Source organism: Electrophorus electricus, chromosome 3 (genome assembly GCF_041902795.1).
Source record: "Electrophorus electricus isolate QZ-2024a chromosome 3, ASM4190279v1, whole genome shotgun sequence".
Taxonomy (NCBI): Eukaryota; Metazoa; Chordata; class Actinopteri; order Gymnotiformes; family Gymnotidae; genus Electrophorus; species Electrophorus electricus.
Genome location: NC_137499.1, coordinates 8,055,001 through 8,075,000, shown reverse-complemented (window position 1 = coordinate 8,075,000; position 20,000 = coordinate 8,055,001). Strand labels below are relative to the sequence as shown.

Sequence of the window (20,000 nt, the reverse complement as noted above, 5' to 3'; positions counted from 1 at the left end):
TGGTAGGGTACATAGAGTCAGACACACATGTGCACACTCACATGTGTGCACACACAAACATATATATACACAAAATAATGGTATAATACACACAAAATAGTACACACACACACACACACACACACACACACACCATATACGACTTTTACTATAAATAATTATGGAACTCAGTAAAAGACCTTGCTTTATTTGGTAGGACTGTGCGTAAATAAACCTTTAACAATTAATGCAACTCATATAAATTTACAGAATTTCACAGATGATCTTATCCAGAGTGATGTACAGAAGTGCTTTGTAATCTCTATCAAAACATATCCTTATGCAAGCATAAATAAGTCAGGATAATACTATTAGACCTATTTCATATTTAAGTGCTCAGTGAAGAGGTGAGTCTTTAGTCTTTAAGGCAGTGTTTAAGCTGTTTGGACATCCAGGAGAAGTTAATTCCAACACCTGGGTGCTGGGACAAGGAAATGTCTTCATGGATGCCTTCCTTGTGTCTTCAGGGAAGGTTGTTCAAGGCTTGAAGGGACTGTGTTGCAGAACAGGGTTTGATAAGTGGACTTTAGGTAGAGGGAGGTGTTTCAGTTTTGGCTGTGTGGGCAAGCATCAGTGTTTCAAATCTGATGCACGCAGCTACAGCGAGCCAGTGGAGGGAGCACAGCAAGGGGGTGACACCAGAGAACTCTGAGAGATTGAAAACAAGTCTTGCAGTTACATTCTGGATCATGTTAGCAATATGAAGAGAGAATGATAGTTGGTTGCCCAGAATTACCCCAAGGTATGAGAGCTCTTTTGGAACAAAAGACTTTAGACTTTAGTGGTCTGGAAAAGAGGGCAGAGGAGGTCGTTGGATGAAGAAAGTAAAGAAAGGAAAGCACTGGTGGCTGGTTCAAGCACTAGAGAGGCACGAAACGGAGGTCGAGGTGGGGGAGGGGGTGTGTGAAAGATTGCAAGTGTAGGTCTGAGAAGAGCTACATTAATGTCTATGGCTGAAGGAGGTTAGCTGAGGACCAGGGCCTGGGCAATGCCTCCTTTCTGAGCCGGAGGGCAGCTGGTGAAGGACAGGACAAATGAGTTCAATAGTGGGAGAATGCAGCAGGACTGGATCTTGCCTGAGGGAAGGTTGAAGTCTCCAAGGATACCCTGAAAGGGAAGAGACTAAGAGGGATGTGCAGCTCTTCTGTGAAGTGTCCTAGAGGTCCAGATGGGTGATGGATAACAACAATATGAAAACTTAACAGGAGAAGAGCCAATAACAATATGGAATTCAAATGATGGGATGTTAAGGTGAGACAATGAATGCAGGACAGAAATGAAGGTCTGCACCATTGTCCCTGCCAGTTTCTCATGGAGTGTGAGAAAAAGCAGGACAGTGGACGAAGCAGCGGGTGTGACCGAATTCTTTGAAGTGATCCAGGTCTCAGTAAGCACAGAAGCAGGAAGCAGAAAGAATGAAGGGAGACTAATGCTGAGATGAAGTCAGCTTCTCGACAGCAGACTGGAAGTTTCATAGCCCACCTACCACTGCTGTTTTGAACAGAGACCACAGAGGAGGACAGATGAGGTTGCTGGTAGTCTAGCCTGTGCATTGTTGACGATATGTTCAGTCTGTCAGATGTAAAAAAAAAAAAAAAAAAAAAGACAATAAGGCACATGAGGGAAAAACATATGGAAGTACTTGGAAGAAAAGCGATAGTAGCTAAAGGTAAATAAGTGTTAATACATACTATTATTATGATAATGGAAGAAAAGTGGTGCTACTCCATTTTGTCCTAATTTGTATGATGTTATCGATATTCATAATAGATCACTGCTCTGCAAAAAACACCACCTGTACCTAATGGATGATCTTTTCTCTAACAAATATTTGGTCACACATGCAAGGCATCAATAAAATTCCTTGCCAAATTTATTTAGAAGGCACATTTTTTGGTCCATTTGGAGTGAGCACGTTACCTTCTACCTTGGGCACATGTGAATTTACCTCAGTGGTAAATTGACACTGGTACGCTAATTATCATCATAGCCGCTTTATGAATATGAGTTAATATGAGTTAGGCATTACGTCCCACATTTTCCATGGCGCAGCGCAGTTACTGTCGCATTTAATGAATCTGGTGCACAGTATCAAAGCAGCAGTGACTAAGCAGAGCCAGACCCCAAAAGGATCCTTCTGACCTTCTTTAGTGACCCTGGATATCAGCGTTCATAGACAAATGAATCCTAATAGCTAGAAACAGAGATTTAGTACAGTGTAAACTGTCTTTAGAAGTCTACTCTGTAAATTATGATCATCCAATTATAGTAAATTATTATGGTCAGTGGTTCAAGGTAGATAGTGTGCTAATTTGTACATAAATATTTTTTACAACAGTGGAGCATGTCAGGCAGGCCCAGAATGAGAGGAACAGGACATATCAGGCAGGTCTAGAAGGGTGATATGAACAGGACATATCAGGCAGGTCTAGAAGGGTGATATGAACAGGACATATCAGGCAAGAAGGGTGAGGAGATCAGGATATGATCAGGACAGAAGGGTGGGGAGATCAAGATATGATCAGGACAGAAGGGTGAGGAGATCAAGATATGATCAGGAAAGAAGGTTGAGGAAATCAGGAAATGATAAGCTGGTCCAGAAGGGTGAGGGGAACAGCAGATGAGAATCTGAAAGCCGGAGTAAGGAGGAATCTTGTCTTGTTGCATGGCATCCGAGGTTGATGTAGTTCTAGCAATAGCCACCACTTTTTGGTCAAAAATAAATTGTGTATCCTCTATGTGTATCTCTGTGAGAAATCTTCTATGTGTATCTGTGTGTATCTTCTATGCTATGTGTGTATCTTCTTTGTGTATCCCTGTGTGCTAGAGCAAATGTTTCCATCTGTATGACTATGTGTCATTTGACCAACTCCCACCACTCTCTTCTGGTCACATCTCTTCCATGTGTCACAGTCCATTGCATCCTTACACATCTCCATGACAACATCAACTTCTGCAACATGTTGTGTGTGTGTGTGTGTGTGTGTGTGTGTGTGTGTGTGTGTGTGTGTGTGTGTGTGTGTGTGTGTGTGTGTGTGGATGAAATTCGCTTCTGTGCTGTGTTATCAGATCATGCTCCTTCAGCCTTGGGGGCTGTGCTTCTGAACACCACCCTCTCCCCACCCTGCTCCTACTCCATCATGAACAGAGAGCTGAAGTTTGCTGTTGGAAAATGCCCTTTATGAGGAGAAACCATGTAAAAAGAAAGGCTATACTGAACATTCATAAAACCAAATTGTTCTCTTAGTTCTGAATGCATGTGTGGTCCATCTGCAAGGGCTGTAGTGGGAGAGGGGGAGATATAGAGATATAGAGAGGTGCAGAGAGGGATGGAAAGAAGGAAGGAGGGAGGAAGATGGGTGGGGGCTATACCTCTTTCAGAGGAAGGAGAGCTCTGTGTCGATGCCACTCCTCCACATGGGGCTCTCCCTTTATCTCTCCTTCCTGTGGGCCCATTCGTGTCTCTGCCGATGGACACTGTAGGCCAGACAATGGTAAACTTTAAACCTCATAGTGTGCTTGGTGTGACTCCACAGAAGTACTTCAGAAGAGTGGAGCTTTGCGTACATGTATATAGGTGTGTGTGTGTGTGTGTGTGTGTGTGTGTGTGTGTGTGTGTGTGTGTGTGTGTGTGTGTGTGTATATTGTTTATTGGAAGTTGTGAAGATATAAAGGAGAGTATGTAATACATGCGTGTATGAGAGCGTATATGGACATTTATTTAGCTCTTTGTACAGATCAAATAAGAAATTTTACATTATGAAGACATTTATCTTATTCATACAATGAATAATGCTTATTTATCAAAAAATCAGCTATTATTTTATTAAAAAAGCCAGTGAGAAAGATAGGTAGAAGAAATGTGTGGGTGTGGGCGTGAGTGTGGGCGTGGGTGTGTGCGTGCATATGCACCTAAGGGTGTCTGTTGACTACCGCCTGTGAAGATGTGGCTATGTATGAGATCTGAGAGCTTTTGGTGCCTGTGGCTGGTGTGTTGGGAAGAGGTTAAGGCAGTAAACGTTAGCCAATCATGCATATTTCCTCCCAGTCTCCCTCTCTGAAGTCTGAAAATCTATAAAGAGCTTCCAACCCCACTCATGCCGCCTTGCTCGCTTATAAAAGTTTTGCGCCTACTTAAGTGGTTAGTTGTGTGATGGGGGTGGTGTGTGTGTGTGTGTGTGTGTGTGTGTGTGTGTGTGTGTAATGGCATCCAGAATTATGATTTATGGCATACATGTGTACTACATGAAAGAATTCCACTACCACAATAATTGTTTTGTATCAAAACAATGCCTGAAATGCTCTGTGCCCAGAGAAAGCAAGTGAAAAATTTCACTCAGCTCTCCATGGTCATCACTGTCATTCTACCACTGTTTAACATGCAGAAGCACAGGTGCTCCTTAGGCACTGATTAGCTTTTGACTGAATGAAATGACTCCGCAGACTCTGAAGTGTTTGACATGTGGCTTAACATTAGTGCAACTGAGGAAACAAACCCTCTCATAGTGCACCTGTGTGTCTGCCGTCATAAAATGTGTGTGAGACCATGCTCTTTTTTCTAAAGCTGCATCCAGTCAGCTACTTTGTAGGGAAAGAGTCATAAAAGCGTCAGCTGCAGAAGCACATGGGCAGTGTTCTGTACTGAACAGCACAGTGTTAGTGTACTGTACTGAACAGCATGGTGTCGGTGTTCTGTACTGAACAGCACAGTGTTAGTGTACTGTACTGAACAGCATGGTGTCGGTGTTCTGTACTGAACAGCACGGTGTTAGTGAACTGTAGTGAACAGCATGGTGTTGGTGTTCTGTACTGAACGGCACAGTGTTAGTGTACTGTACTGAACAGCTTGGTGTCTGTGTTCTGTACTTAATGGCACGGTGTTAGTGCTCTGTACTGAATGGAACGGTGTTGGTGTTCTGTACTTAACGGCACGGTGTTAGTGTTCTGTAGTCTTAGAATAGCAGCATTGGGTTACTGCTGTGTTAACAGTTAGTACTGTGTTAGAGGTCACTGTTAGCAGTCTATTCTTAGTTAGAGGAGATTATTGGCACTCTCTTCTGTGTTAGTGGTCTGTAGTGAACAGAACTGTGTTAATGCTCTATAGTGTCAGTTCTCTGGGTTAGCACTCTCTATCATGTAAGTGATCTATATAGCACTGTATTAGTGCTTGGTCCTAAACAGGACTGTGTTAGCGCTATGGCATTATGTACTGAATAGTGTTCTATGTAAAGAACCTCTGGTACAAGCTCCACTTGCAATTACAGCCTTCCCCCAGCAATCTAAGCCATTCTGCACTCATCCAGAAATACTAGAAGTGGATGAATCATTGAATGGTAAAATACAGCTTGCAGATTTTCAGCATGTAGTGATATGGGGGGTGTAGCGTGATTTGGGAGGAGGCCAAGTGAAGGGCATGATGCATGTTGCGTTTGTCTGTCAGCTGGGAGACATTGGATCAAGGGGCTCTGGTGTTTTAACTGGTGTAGAGTGCTTCCTTTCTTTCACTGTGTTTCTAGTGGGGTGGAGCTTGAACCCCCTGAAAGTATCTATTTACCTCTCCTTATGATTTTAGTCTATTAGGAACTGGCTGTTCTTGCATGACAAATTTGTGTTTGGGTGACAAACCTGCATGTGGCTAAACAGAAATATGTTTAGTTGAGCAGGCGTCACTGTGTTTGGTCTCCACTGCACACAGAGGCCCGTGTGTAAGTTTGTGGCCTGTGGAACATTTATTTTACCAACCAAAGCAGCGCCACAGGTTCACCACCGTTTACAAACCTCAGAATTACATTTCACTTCTACAAAGGACACCACTGACACAAAAACCATTCATGGCATTGTAGTGAGTGATTTAGGTTGACACTTAAAGGGAGTCCTCGTGCCAACATGTATGTTTTCTTCCAGGAGCTCAGGAAGGTCTAGCTGCTCAGTGCGTCTACCCGAGGAGCTTTGGCAGGCTGTGGGAAATGGAAGGGCAGGGGCCTTCAGCTGCTGTGGGCCTTGCAGTGGAACATTAAACTGTAAAGCCGTTTTTCCCCTAATGTGGGGTGCACCACACCCTCGAACGCTGTTCCATTAGTCTGCAGGAGAGACTGCAGATGGAGGTGTGGAGTGAATGAGTGTGTTTATGTGTGTGTGTGTATAGGTGGGTGTGTATGTTACGTGAGAGTTTCAACTGCGTCATAGCTAAAAATAAATGAAGGTGCTCATAATTGTTTGTGTGTGCTGGAGGGGCAGGGTTGGGGTCATTTATAAACCTGGTAGAGCTTGTAATCTTGACCTAAATGACTTAATTATACAGACTGATATAGACTGCTCTGGGGTGACATACATACATACATTTTGTTTGTTTGTTAGTAAATGACAGTATATTATTGTGTGATGTGAAAACTACATGTCCTAACAAGGAGAGTAAAATCTGAAAAGTGATCCTTGCAAAACAAATAACAATTCTAGAAGAAACATTTCCCCTCGTCATCATTATTATTTGCATAATATTTTGAATTTATGATTATTGCTGCAGGTTAGTTTTTAGTTTAGATATTTTTGTGTTTAAGCTTGGGAGTCATTTGTATCTGCATTGTTGTGGTGGTACTGATCTCAGAACAGTCATTACTTTCATATAATGAACATTATATGAAAAGGACACATACGGGCCCTTACAATGGCCCTCTGACACCACACTGACTGTGTGTGTGTGTGTGTGTGCGTGTGTGTGTGTGTGTGTGTGTGTGTGAGTGGAAATTATGAGCCATCCATCTCCCCTTGTGATGCCTTCAGTCGTAAGTCAGTCACAGTAGTGTGTTCCAGCTTTATTAAAAGCAACTACCAGCCTTGTAAACACAATTGCAGAAGGAGAGAAGGAGGGAGCGAGGGGAGGACAGCTTCTGTTCCAGAATAAATCAGGTTTATTGGTGAATGAGCACAAGCCTGGGGGTGCCACCTCCCTTTAACTGGAGCTGACCGTAGCAGCCCACACTCCCCTCTCATTCCCACCACACATACCCAGTGTTGGAAAGCACTCATTCACAGAGGCTGTTCTCACTGCCATGAATTTTTATACTAAGCATGGATTTTCGTTTCGTTATATGCAATTATGTTGTGAACAAATATGTTTTTTCTTGTGCAATCCATATGCACTACACAGCAGCTTTGGGTTGAATGTACTGGTTATGTAGAATGTCCAGCTGCTGTGTTATCCATTTTATACTGCCTGTCAACCAAAAGTATATTAACTGTCATTGTTATCTGTTATTGTTATTATTTGTGAATTATTTTTTGTTAAACAAAATGTTTAGGTCTAAGGTGTTTAGTATGGTTTATCATTTGTTTGTTTATTTCTGTTTTTGTTTGTGTAATACATTATGTATGCAGAAGGAACTTGACTTGACACTTGAGTCACTAATTTTATCAGCATTATGAAATCTGGTGTCTAATAGGGTGAAATAGCCCATTCTTCTGTTTTTATCAGTTCTATCAGTCCTTAGAGAATTGAGGGGTGTGTTGCCATGGAAACAGAAGAATGAGGCAGTAACTGTTCAGGACTGGAAAAGACCTTGTGTGTGTGCTTGTATGTGCATGCACGTATGTGTGTGTATGTGTGAGAGAGAGAGAGAGAGAGAGAGCAAGAAAGAATTTATGCAGAATTCTTCAGCTGAATGTAGTATGATTAGTAGGTCCGTTATTACCGTAAAATATGGATTTCACCTTTTAACACCCTTTTGAGCGGCTCTTTATATCATATTATGAATTAGAACAGTACAGACCTTTAAAATTATGCCGGGTATATATATTATTGTATAAAGATTATTGTTTTATGATTATTCTGAAACTGAACAGTGGATTTGGTCCTGTGACTACACATGACAAGTGAATTTGTGGTGATCTGTCTCTTCTTAGGGATAGTCCCCTCTCTCCATCCTAAATCATACCTGTCAGCATGTTACAATTATGAGAGTTCTTAGGTAGTGTTACTATAGTAACACATTGTGCAGACTTGCTATAGAACAAAGTGAAGGTCACATTATTTTCTACTAGATCAGTAACAGCTCCACCTGCTTCCTCTGCAGCAGTGTGAGATGGAGGACTGCAGTGTTTTACTCACACTTTGTTAGGGACACAATGTGGGAAAACATCTCACCTTCTCCCAGAGACCTCACAACATATTCACAGGGCCAAATATTACTACTTATCACACCAAAAACAGGGTCTAAATAAACAGATCAGAAGATCCTTGCCGCCTTATGAACACTCACCACTGCTTCTAGAAACACCTATCTGATACCTTCACTCACTTGACACTTTATTACGTAAATTTGAAAGGAGCTTTTTAAAGGAGCAATTACAAGCTGTAGTCCATCTGTTGGCTTACGCAATTAGTGTGCTACCCTCTCTTAGCAGATACTATTTGGATGGCAGACCATTCTCATCACAGCAGTGACAGTGATGTGGTGGTGGCTTGGTAGTGGGTGTTGCACTTGTATATGAGCCAGGAGAAGCTCTAGATTACACATATGAAATTCTAGTATCCTGGGGATGCCTCTACATTCTTTGATAGTTGTAAGATTGGTTTAAATATTCTCATAGTGGAATATTGCAGCCATAATAAGTGATGCTGAGCTATATCAATGCTGATCTACTCTTTATGAGCGCATAGATTTCTAACTCATTTTTGGTGCTCATGGGAGGTCATCTTCTGGGTTTCAGGGAATATTGAATCACAGCACAAATGAGTTTGATTTCTGATACCACAAACTGACATCCACTGCAACTGGCACTTTTGAAAAACAACACAAAAATTATTTCATCACTGTTTTTTTTTTTTACAGTGTAATGTACTTTAAATAACTTTGTGAGATTAATTTCCCTAACATGCAGAAGTTAAAACTTAGAAAGCTATAAATGTTGCAGTCATGATAAATGTACTGCCACTACTGTAATGAAGTCTCCTACCATTTCTGTTACTTTCATTCCACTGTTCCATTGTGACCTCCTGTGGCTCCATTAGTGTCACACATTAATGGTTTTACTCCTGGTACCTGCTGGACTACCACTGTTATTCATGTCCTCCTTAGAGAGGCATGTGCAGGGCACAGCAGGTTCTGCTGATTTCTCTGGCTAAACTGCCCCTTAGTAGGCTCCAAACTAAGAGTTGTTAGATGGTAATTTAGGTATAATGACTGATCTAAACTCTTCTCAAAATCACATTTTCAGAGACAATGGCAGTCACATTAATGCCACAGTAAATTTTGAAATTAAGCATTAATTAGATGTCCAAATTAAATCCTCACTTGTTAAGAGTTTTAATTGCCATATCTGCTTCTCTGCCTGAAGCACATAACAGAATCTGCCTGCATTGCTGATATGATCCTCATTAGCTAAAAGGAGAAACTCCAAGTCACAGTTGATTGCGATTGTACAGTTGTCCATGGTTGATCTCAGATTGTGGCTTTAGACATTTATGGTTTGAGAAGTTTTTTTTTCCTTTACATGGTCAAGCTTTCTTACTCTGACACAGGGAAATAGCAGCCAGGTGGTTTATATCACAACTTTGACAGCACGGAAAGAATGAGCTGCATTCTGCTATGCCCAGAACCTTATTTCAAATAGATTGGGTGTCTCTATAATGTGTTATTATCCATTTCAGTTTCATCTAATGTATAAATGTGTCACTTTAGTGTGTTTTTTTAGTTGGCTAATCTTACCCATCTACTCTTTTCCCTCATTCAGACTATAGAGCCAATGAGGGTAAGACCCTCTTGGTTTAGTCTGGTTTCATTAGACACTCTTGGTTTAGAATGGTTTCATTAGACAGTTCTGTTTTGGTTTGCTTTCATTAGACATTGGTTTCACATTTGTGTTGGAGGTTGTGTTCTATCCAATTGTTTTCGTTCACCTTTCCACAAGATAAAAGGCCTTGTCATTTCTGATGGCCACCATCACTTCTCGAGTGTGTGCCTTTCCTATTCATCTCCATGTGTTTCTCATGCTCAAAATATATTTCACAACCTCTTCAGCTAAGCCAGGCATAAACATTAATTATAGCAAAAGAACAAAAGCTTGCATGTGATATCCTGTTGTTAATGCAGTACATCTTTAGAGATGCAGAGCTGCTATGCCAGGGAGCTGGCCCTTTGGTCTGGTGGTCAGCGCATGTGTTTATCACCTGTGGGACCTACGTACAAGACCTACCTGGGGTTGCTGCCCTCTGCTTTTGCCACACATTTGTAGTACACAAATAAAAGCAAAACAAAAAACCCCCCAAAATGTCAGATATTTTGCAAATGCAGCAGTTCTTGTTGACACTACCAAACCCACACCACACCTGCAGTCTGCATGTAGATTTGTTAAGCAATCCACTGGTGTTGTGAAACCCTGTTTACGATTTGGACTGCTTATAGTATTTGCAGTGTGCTCTCATGAAAGGCTCAAATTTGGCTTTTACTGTCCTCAGTGTTCCCTTTCTGTCCCATTTCATTGTCTTCCCAGGAACATGAATGGAGCTGGGGAGGAGAGGTCAAAAACCTATCTTGGCACAGACCTCCACTGAGGGGGTGTTGGAGGTTAAAAGTCGTTGTTGGGATGTGTCCAGCAGTGACTAGATATGGGACTGCAAAAGGAAGCATGAGAGCTGTTGAGTCCTGCCCACTGGCTAACAGAAACCGGCCTTCTTCTATTTGAATGCTTCTCAGCATGGGAAAGCAGTGCCAGAACACTCCTCTATGTCCGTTTGAAATTAAATGTCAACAAGCAGGCTGCTTGTTCTCCTGGTGGTGATTCATAGTTCTTAGCTTTGGGACTTGCTGGGAGGTTACTGACAAAAACTGACAAGGCTTTCATGCTAAAAAATTTCTTATGTACCCTCTTATTATATGTACATTGCCATGGCACATATAATTCCATGGGACTCATAATTCCATAGGATTTTTAATTCCATGATGCCTTTTTACAGTTCCTTAGGAGAAGGCCAAACCAGATATTATCAGTTCTGCTTCCCAACCTCTCTTGCTGTGTAATAAAATATTGTTTTAGGAGTCCCAAGGTTCAGAAATGTCACTACAGTATATAACAAGGTCAATGGTTACCAAAACACTGCTGACTCACTGATAGCTTTGGTCTTATATTGGTCTGATATTGGAAAGTACTGCTTTTCCCCTGACCATGTAGTATTGTACATGTTGTTTATGGCAGTAATCTGTGTGACATGCCAGTTAGTGCCTCCCCTGCTCTCCAGTCTAGCTGTGCGAGAAGTAACTGATGCAATTTCAAAGTGTCTTTTAAGGCAATTCCGTGGATCAGTGAGAGAATCCTTTCAAAACTATTTGTAAACCATTGCCAAGATGGTATTTAATCAAGCCATGCAATATTTATTTTTCTTTCATTCTTTCATTTATTTATTTACAATTTTCAGCCAATTTTATTCTAGGGGTCAGTTTCCTGGTAGTGGTGCACTATGATTTTTATTTTTATTTTTTGTGCCAAACGTTTTAGTGAAAGATTCCATTGCTGGTGATGGCCATGTTTTGCCTTTAGTCTGGGACGTGAGTCACCCATAGAAACGGACCCAGAAAAACTATACAAATGCTTTTTCTTCAGGAGCACAACTTAACTGCATAAGTCATCTACTTTACTTCTCTCCTTCATGCAAGGAAATTTATTTTTTAGAATTACTGAATACCAAACAATTCTTAGATTTATCTTATCAAATACAATACCGACTGTAGCTAAGGCCACATGTTACCTGGTTACAGAGTGCACAAAAAGAGACCATATCTCTCTGCAGAGAATATTTAGACTTGAGTAATTACCATATTGCACTTTAGCGGGTTTAATAATTATAATCACATTCAGTTCAGTACATCATTCATCAAAGCAGTGTTCTTAACCCAACACTAAACTTGTCTGTTTTTTTTTGCCACATAATTATGTATGTAATGACTGAATTATCACAGCTTTTTTGACAGACCCATGATCTGAATGTTGCCATCCTCTGAGGCAAGTCTTTGAAATGAAAGAAGAAAGCCCTGTGTTAGCTGTCAACTCTTCAGAAAGTTGCCTTGCATATGCAGTGTAGCCATTTTGAGGGCTCTGGGGGGATGGGTGTGAGGGGGAGAAATCGGTTGGTTTGTTTGTTCCCTCTTTAGCTAAAACTGAGCTGCATCCAGCACTGTGGTACCGGAGTGCTGGAAAAGGCCTGGTCCAGCACAGACAGATCTGGACAGGCTCAATTCCTTGGAGAAGCCAGCAAAACATCTAGCAGAAAAAGCTTCTCACCTAGGGTTGTGCAATATGACCAAAGTATCATCCTAATATAAGTAATTTCATATCCAGATAACAATACATATAACGATATAGCATAATAAATAGTTTATATAAAAAAGAACATATTCAAAGACCGATTTCTTATTACACTATATTGTGGTACGACGGCACAGTCCAGTGTTGACCTAACTAGTTTTGAAACAGTGGCATTTAAATGATTCATAGTGATGACGTTATTATATTTAAATTAACTTTTCCTATGGGAGGTAGGTTACGCAACTAGCTAAACGTAAAACTGAAGCGTGTTTGCGTTTAGTTAGCTAATTAGCTAGCTGCTAACACACCACGAACATTTAGTTAAAGGTAAACCTACAGGTTAGTTGAAAGCGTGTATTAGCAGTGAGCTAGCTACTTTCCTCGTTTTGTCTTGGCTGGTCAGTTCTGTTGGGGATTACCCCATTCTGTGGTCAGTCAGCCCACCACTAGTTTCCTCACCTTAGTGCGAACCCAGGACGGCTACTTAAACAACATTTCTCAACTAACTGTTCACAGGATGTCACTGTCCCTTCATTCTCGCTCCGCCGCTTTATGTCTTTGTATATTTTCGAGTGTCGTTGTAGTGTCCGTTCATTCAGAGTGTTAGCCTCTTTTGCTGGAGCCGGTGTGTAGCTAGCCAAACGCTGTAGTTGGTATATGGTCGTTTGTTATCGCCGTTTCATTGTTAAGTTTAATTGTTTTTAGTCCTGTTTTTCCATGCCCCACTCTTAAGTTCTTAAACCTACCAAAGCGTTATTGATTCGTCAGTCTCATTCAGTTTAACATCCATGTTTGTGTTGTAACGCAAGGCGTCGCTCAAATTACGAGCGCTTATTGCTTTAAACGTATGTTTTGTGTCGCAAGGAAATAAACGACGGCGCATGGTATGAAACGATAGACATTTTTCAAACCCTATCCCCATGCTGCAATGTTCTCATCCCCTCCCACCTGTTGGACAGCCATAGCAGGGCAAACACTGGCCCTGTGGCTACTCCTATACCTGTGTGCAAGCCAAGGACCCCCGTTTGAGTACAGCAGACTTTGCTGTTGTATGCTCTGAGGCAGGGGAGCTGGATATGACACTGAGGGGATCTTAACCAGGCAAGGATCCCAGAGCTTCCTAAATTCAAAATAAAATGCTATGTTTTTAAGCTGTCATAGAAGTGACCTTCCCTCGTCTAGTGGGTTTTAGTGGGCAGTGGTAGCTCAGTGGTTAAGATACTTGACATAATCAGAAGATTGCCACACCACCAGCAAGTTACCACTGTTGGGGCCCTTAGCTCTCAATTAATTGCTCAAGTTCAATTGTAAGTCCCTTTGGATAAAAGCGTCAGCTAAATGTTTAGATGCCTGTAGTCCAGTCCGAGCAAGTTTGGTCATGTAATAATTTTTCTTTTTATCTTTTCAACTTTCAGTCCAAAGTGCTTGGATGTGCTCTTTTTAGGTCAACTGTTTCTCTCTCTGTTAGTAAGGAAGGTGTGTTTGTGAGGGATGTTCTGTCTGCTGGTTGGCCTTTTTCCATTTGTTAATTACTTAATAACATTACTTCTTCCTACAAGGTACCACAAGCATTAGTTGTTTTATTTTTTCCGCTATTTTATTGGCCTACCGTGAGGAGTAAACAGAAATGCACCTCCGCTGAACTCTTGATGTAAGCATTTCACCAAATTCCCTGTGATTCTCTTTTCATTTTTGAGTTTTTGGTTTCATTTACAGTCGACACGCACTTCCTCTTAATAAATGTTTTATTATTTGTCATAAAATTAATTTCATTGATTCCAGACATAAATCAAAGCTCCAGGGCAGGAAGTTCTACATGTGCATGAAGATTATGCTTCGGGTTTCATTAGAATGTTTGTGTGTGTGAGGTAAGCATGGATACAGGAGTTGGTAAACGACTTCCACATGAACTTTGGTCACATGGATTTTAGTTTTCTTGAGACTTAGCATCTTCAGAGTTGTGTTGAGTCCTCTGAGATACTGTGATTTGTTTCTGTGCTTTAAGTGTAGATAAAGTCTGAAAATGTGTTTTCAAGCCCATTCAAACAAAGCCATTTAAAGATGGATGAAATCAATGTTTGAACGTGCACATTCTGTGTTTTAGCACACACAGTACCCTTTAATATGATCCATTTTCTCTTTTTTCCTGATTTTTCTTCCTCTCTTTCTGTCTCTCGCTCTGTTCTGGCTAATCTCATCTGTGCCTGTGTACCACAGGTAAGCCAAACACGTTCATGCTCTTGTATCATGTTGTGTTGTTCTCATTATGGGGAGTGACCGAGATGGGGTTGAGGCAGCTCAGAGGAGCGCTCGTGTTTGTGAGTAATCAGTGTTTCTGCGTATACTTAAGTTTCTCCTTAAGCAAAGTCAGCAGTAGTTACAGCAGGCTGCACAGTGGGGGTGTTATGGTTTGAAATATTCATGGCTTGGTAATGGTGATATTTTCAGACAAGGTTTCATACTATCACTTAATTAACTGAGTTTTAAAAACAAGCCTATGGTGAGAATTAAGAAAACGGTTTATTACAAAAACATTTTTCAAAAGTCACTTTGTACATTCTTTACAGAACAGCTACTTATTGGGTACCTAGTATTTATTTATTTTTTTTTCATTTATTTATTTTTTTATAAATTGTGTAGTTACAAAATCTAGCTAAATACACCAAATAGCCAATCGCTGTAATATGAATTGGACCGTTGTTTAGATGAAACATGAAACATTTGGTGTGCATTGACTTAAGACCAGCCAGTAATATACATATGATTTTAATTAGTTTGTGTTTTTCTGAGATATGTGTTGGTCACGGTGTTGTGTAAAGCAGTAATTTTCACCTGGGAGTTGTGAGAATTCTGAAAGGTTACAGGCAGTTTGTGTAAAAAGTACATAATCCTATATTTTTGATAAAATATTTTAAAGAACTTAAGCATAAATTCCAGAGCAATATCAGTATTTATCACATTGTTCATTGTCAAGGCGCGACTGAGGAAATGTGCACATGCTAAAGAAAGGAAAGAAAAAAAAGCAAGAAAAATAATACGCATGGCCATGTGCAGCTAAGTTTGCTAATGCTAAGCTAAAAATGGGCGCTTTGCTTCAGCGTAGCCCGCAGTGTTATGTTCTTCACTGCGTTAAATAGTCAGCATGGGTGATAAAGTTACAAACATGCTAGGAGTTGCAGAAGAGGCAGCGGTGTGGGGGTAATGTGTACTGTAGGGGTTAGTCGATGAAGCCATTTTTATGCGGTCTGCATCCCTACAGAGATTTCTGTAGTGTGCTTTTAGGGGCAATCCTGTGGCAATCCACAAACGGCAAACTATGTTTTTTGGAAGTCACTGAACACAAAAGGGATGAGAGCCACTGGTGTGAGGAACACAATATATACATATGAATGAGATAATAAAAGATGGAAATATGTTTGATTCATTATTTTTTACAAATTAGACGGTGATGTAACTGTACTATCAAACATAACATAACACCATAACGACTCTGTTGTGTAGTGACTACACCCACTGACAATCTTCAAATAGTTTTTTGCATTTCTCTCCACTGTCATGTGAAGGAATCGCCTTCATCGTAGACATCTGACACCTGAATATGAACAATGAATTCGTAAGATGAGGGGTATGTGATGTGTCTTTGTGTTGAATTGTTGTTGTTGCAGTTTGGCTAAATATCAAGTTGGTCTTTGTGAAGGATTGCACTGTTACTGAGGGACTTGGTTTGGTTGTCTCAGATATTTGTGAGGTGAGCCAAGGTGCATATGTGTACAATATACAGTATACACTCAACCACCCATAATACAAGAAATATTAATTTATTAGCAACACTGTGAGGTGCTCAACTGTTGCCAAGCTCCAGATCTTCCTTAGTGGTCAGACTGATGCTGGCTGGATGTGTTTGAATGGTAGAACACTCCACCCAGCAGAGACAATGACCTAAAAAACTAAAGTGACATCCAGTACCATAGGTCTAGCATGCCAGTGTCACTGCTATTTTGAGAATGACTCTGCCCAATATCCCTTCAGTAGAGTTCATATGGTCAGGAGGTTGGGGTGATTAATGTGGTAGGGGGTGGCTGACTAATAGCAGGTGTTTGTAATAAAGGTTCTATTAGGTGGGTGGTAAATGTATGTAAGCTTAGGTTGCTGCAAAATTGTGATGTACTTGTGTTGGGCCATAATGGTGTTGCAGGTTTAAAATATTGCATTAGCAACCGCTTGGAGAGAACAGTTCCTTTAGTTGAGACAGGGAGGCTATTATGATTTAAAAACTTGAGTCAAGCCAGTGAACCAAGCACTGAAGCTGTCTGGGTGACTTCGCTTTCTGGGTCTCACAAGGACACATATCTGACTGTGCACACACACAAACACACACATACACACACACATCAGGGAAGGTCTAGTTCTTGTTGGGCCACATATTTCATGTTGCAGTTGAAATGTTGAAAATGAATGTATTAACCATTAACCTTTAACCTCCCCAAGAAAAACATTGTCACTGCTCCATTTTCCATCAATAGAATCTTTGCTTTTATTTTTATAATTAACTTTAGTTTCTCAGTAAAGCTATAATTATCCTTAGTTTCTCAGTACTGCTCATTTAACAAACTTCCTAATAAATGTTTTTCATCATTTTTATAGCAGTTAAGCAGCTTCTTTCAAGAATATACACAGATGTGATTAAAATTCAGTGGTGAATACAGAGGCAGATAAAGCCCAAATAAGATAGCACTTTTGCCTACTGTTCATCTCCCCTGCTGAAGCTGTCTGGATTTGGATATGAAGCTGTTTCTGTTCTACTCCACTGAGTGTACGACCCGCTTCATGACAAATTTGTTTAATGAAAGATTTGTATTTTTACAGATTAGCTGATGAAACATCAAGTTATTTCCAGGAAAAAGTATTTTCCCCTTAGTCTTGCCAGATTGCTCAACAAATGTCACTGATTGGCTGTTGAATTATGAAGGGCACCATACTTCATTTTGTCCAGATTTACTCACCATGGAATGTTTTGAAGGTACTGCGTAATTACTGGCAAATTATCACCACCATATGCATGGCAACCTTAAGCAGAGGTAAAATGAGTTGAATTTGTCAGACATCTCTTACCTGTGCCTGGAGTGGATTTAATCACTGGAGGTGGCCTTCCTGGCTTATATCCTGGGATCAGAAAGATTTCTCACTTCCCTGTCATCAAAACTATAGGATCCCGTACAACTGATCAACCTCAGCACTGTAAATGAACAGCTTATGCTACAGCCTTCACCAGCCTCATACTGCCATTCTCAATGTATTAAACTGGAATGACCTCACCATCAACAATTTATCTCCTTCATCAAAGTACTGTTTCAGCAATAACTGATGTGGTTTAGAGATGTGCTACTGACTCTAGTTAATTCACTATCATTGTTGTAGTTATACAGAGGCATTTAACCAGAGTGTTGTATACTGGTTTTGCTATGCATGGAAAGACGGAGGGACAGGCTGGAACTAATGGACACTAATTATGCATGTTTAATTATGCAGGCTTCATTAGAGGAGTGTAGTGGAGTTATGCAGATCCTCACTAATCACAGGGTCAGCAGCTCTCTAATGTAAAACTCTGGAATGGATGGTCTACTTTTGTGCTAAAAATTGCAAATGGTAGTTTCTTCAGGGAACTTCTTATTTGTGGAGAACTGAGATATAGATATTGGTTGCAGAAAGTTTGTGTGTGTATGTGTGTGCGTGTGTGTGTAAGTGCGTGTGTGTGCTTAATAATGTGTTATTCAGTTATCCTGTCTGATTGGCTAATATTAGCTGGATTATGCAACTTTTTGGGTGCTCATTGGTCCTTGTTTCTCTTACATGCCGCTCTGCAGTGACAACTGTTGTTATAGTATGGTGAGCATACACTATGACTGCGGTTGTGTTCTGTTAATCTTCTCCATGCGTTTTTGGTCAGATGTTTACACCACTAGCAGAGCAGGAACCAAGGGCCTTGGCAGGTCCACATAGACCTCAGCATCACTGGCCATCCAGACAGTAGAGTCTCTTTCCTATCCTGGAGCATTGGAATCCAGATTATGCACATCCGCACTCTGGCACATGCTTGACTTGGTGTTTGTGCTCTGTTTCTGATAGGTGTTCCTCTATATTAAATGTGACACTTCTGTTCCTGCGTGTGTATGCCACCCCCTCGGCCTGCATGCCAGCTAATGTGCCTGTGCACGCCGCACATCCTGCCTGCAGGCGGAAGAAGAGCGGGGGTATTCGCCTTGTGCCTCCACGCCTGTGCCTGACGGTGTGCTGTAAATAAACAGCTAGGATGCTATGCACTGTGTGGGTGAACATGGCAGTGTGTGCCATCGGGTAACAGAAGGCCTTCAGCACTGTTAGATGACTCCACAGTGTTCTTAAAGAAACATTTCACAAAAAACCTATTTACACAATATTTCACAGATTGATGCCACCTATTTTAGTATAAAACTAGGTAATAGTAGCTGATTTTGATCACTCAGGTACATGGATAGACCTTTCACATATTGACTCATAGTGGACTAAGAAGTTGGCTTGAGCTACTTAAGATTCATGTCCGTTCAAATCAAATGTATTTATATAGTGCTTTTTTCTGACGTGTTGTTAAGAAGTGCCTTTAAAGAAATCTTAGAGAGAGGCGATCTGGGTCCAGGCCCTTAATGAGTAAGCCAAGACTGCAAGGAAAGACCCCCTGAGCAAGAAGAATAAAATCCTTGAGAGGAACCAAACGCCAGAAGAGGAAAACCGGATGGCAGACTGGCAGCATATAAACCATAAAGTTACTTTTTGCTTTAACTTGCTATAAATATAGAAGAGTATCTTATAATCTTATAAGTAGCTTGGTAAAGTTATTCAGATTATTTAGTGACAACCAATTTGTAGTTGTAGTGGAGTCTGCACAGGAGAATAGCAAGAGAACTGATGGAGGTGATGATGGTCTGTTCACCGAAGTCTGTGACACCCAGACACAACCTTTAATTTCTGGAATAGAGTATGGCACATGCAGATGAGCCAATCAGGTACAGCTGGAGGGGCCATGGTGTTAGAAACTCCTTCTCTGATGAGCTTGCATCAGCATCAAAAGAGACAAGAGTATGAGGAATCATCTTAATCAATATCCGTTTGTATAGTATTCATACAGGTCATGTGACTAAACAGTATTAGAAAAGCATGTTGGGAATAATGTATTGATTTTACAGCATAGCTAATGTAAGGCAGGTCCAGAAGACATCAGGACTAATGTGTGAAAGCACGCTACGCCTGGGTGCCTGCTTTTGGTTTAGTGTTTCTGGTGGGCTGGCATGACTGATTGCTCTGTCCAGTTTTGGTTGAATGACTGAAAATATAGCGGTTGTTTCCTGCCCATTGGCCTCTGTTTGACGGGCATGAGATGGAAACGTGCTTCTCACAATGTGCCGCTGGCTTCCACCTTTTGTTATTGATCGAAAATCTGGGAATCTTGGATTTTTAAGCAGCTTGACTGACTCCCAGAATAGAACACTGCTGCTGCATGTCGCCCTGTAGCTACAAAGAAAGAACAGTTGCTTTAATACCGCTGTGTGTGTATGTGCACATGTATGAGTGTGTGAGTGCTCATGTATGAATGTATATGAGTGTATGAGTGCTCATGTACGAGTGTGTGT

General features: G+C 40.9%; 1 protein-coding gene across 1 annotated transcript in view; it reads left to right on the top strand.

Moving 5' to 3' along the window:
- Window positions 1–20,000, top strand: part of nav2a (neuron navigator 2a) — a 152,862-nt gene that overhangs the window by 52,356 nt on the left and 80,506 nt on the right. The window lies entirely within an intron of this gene.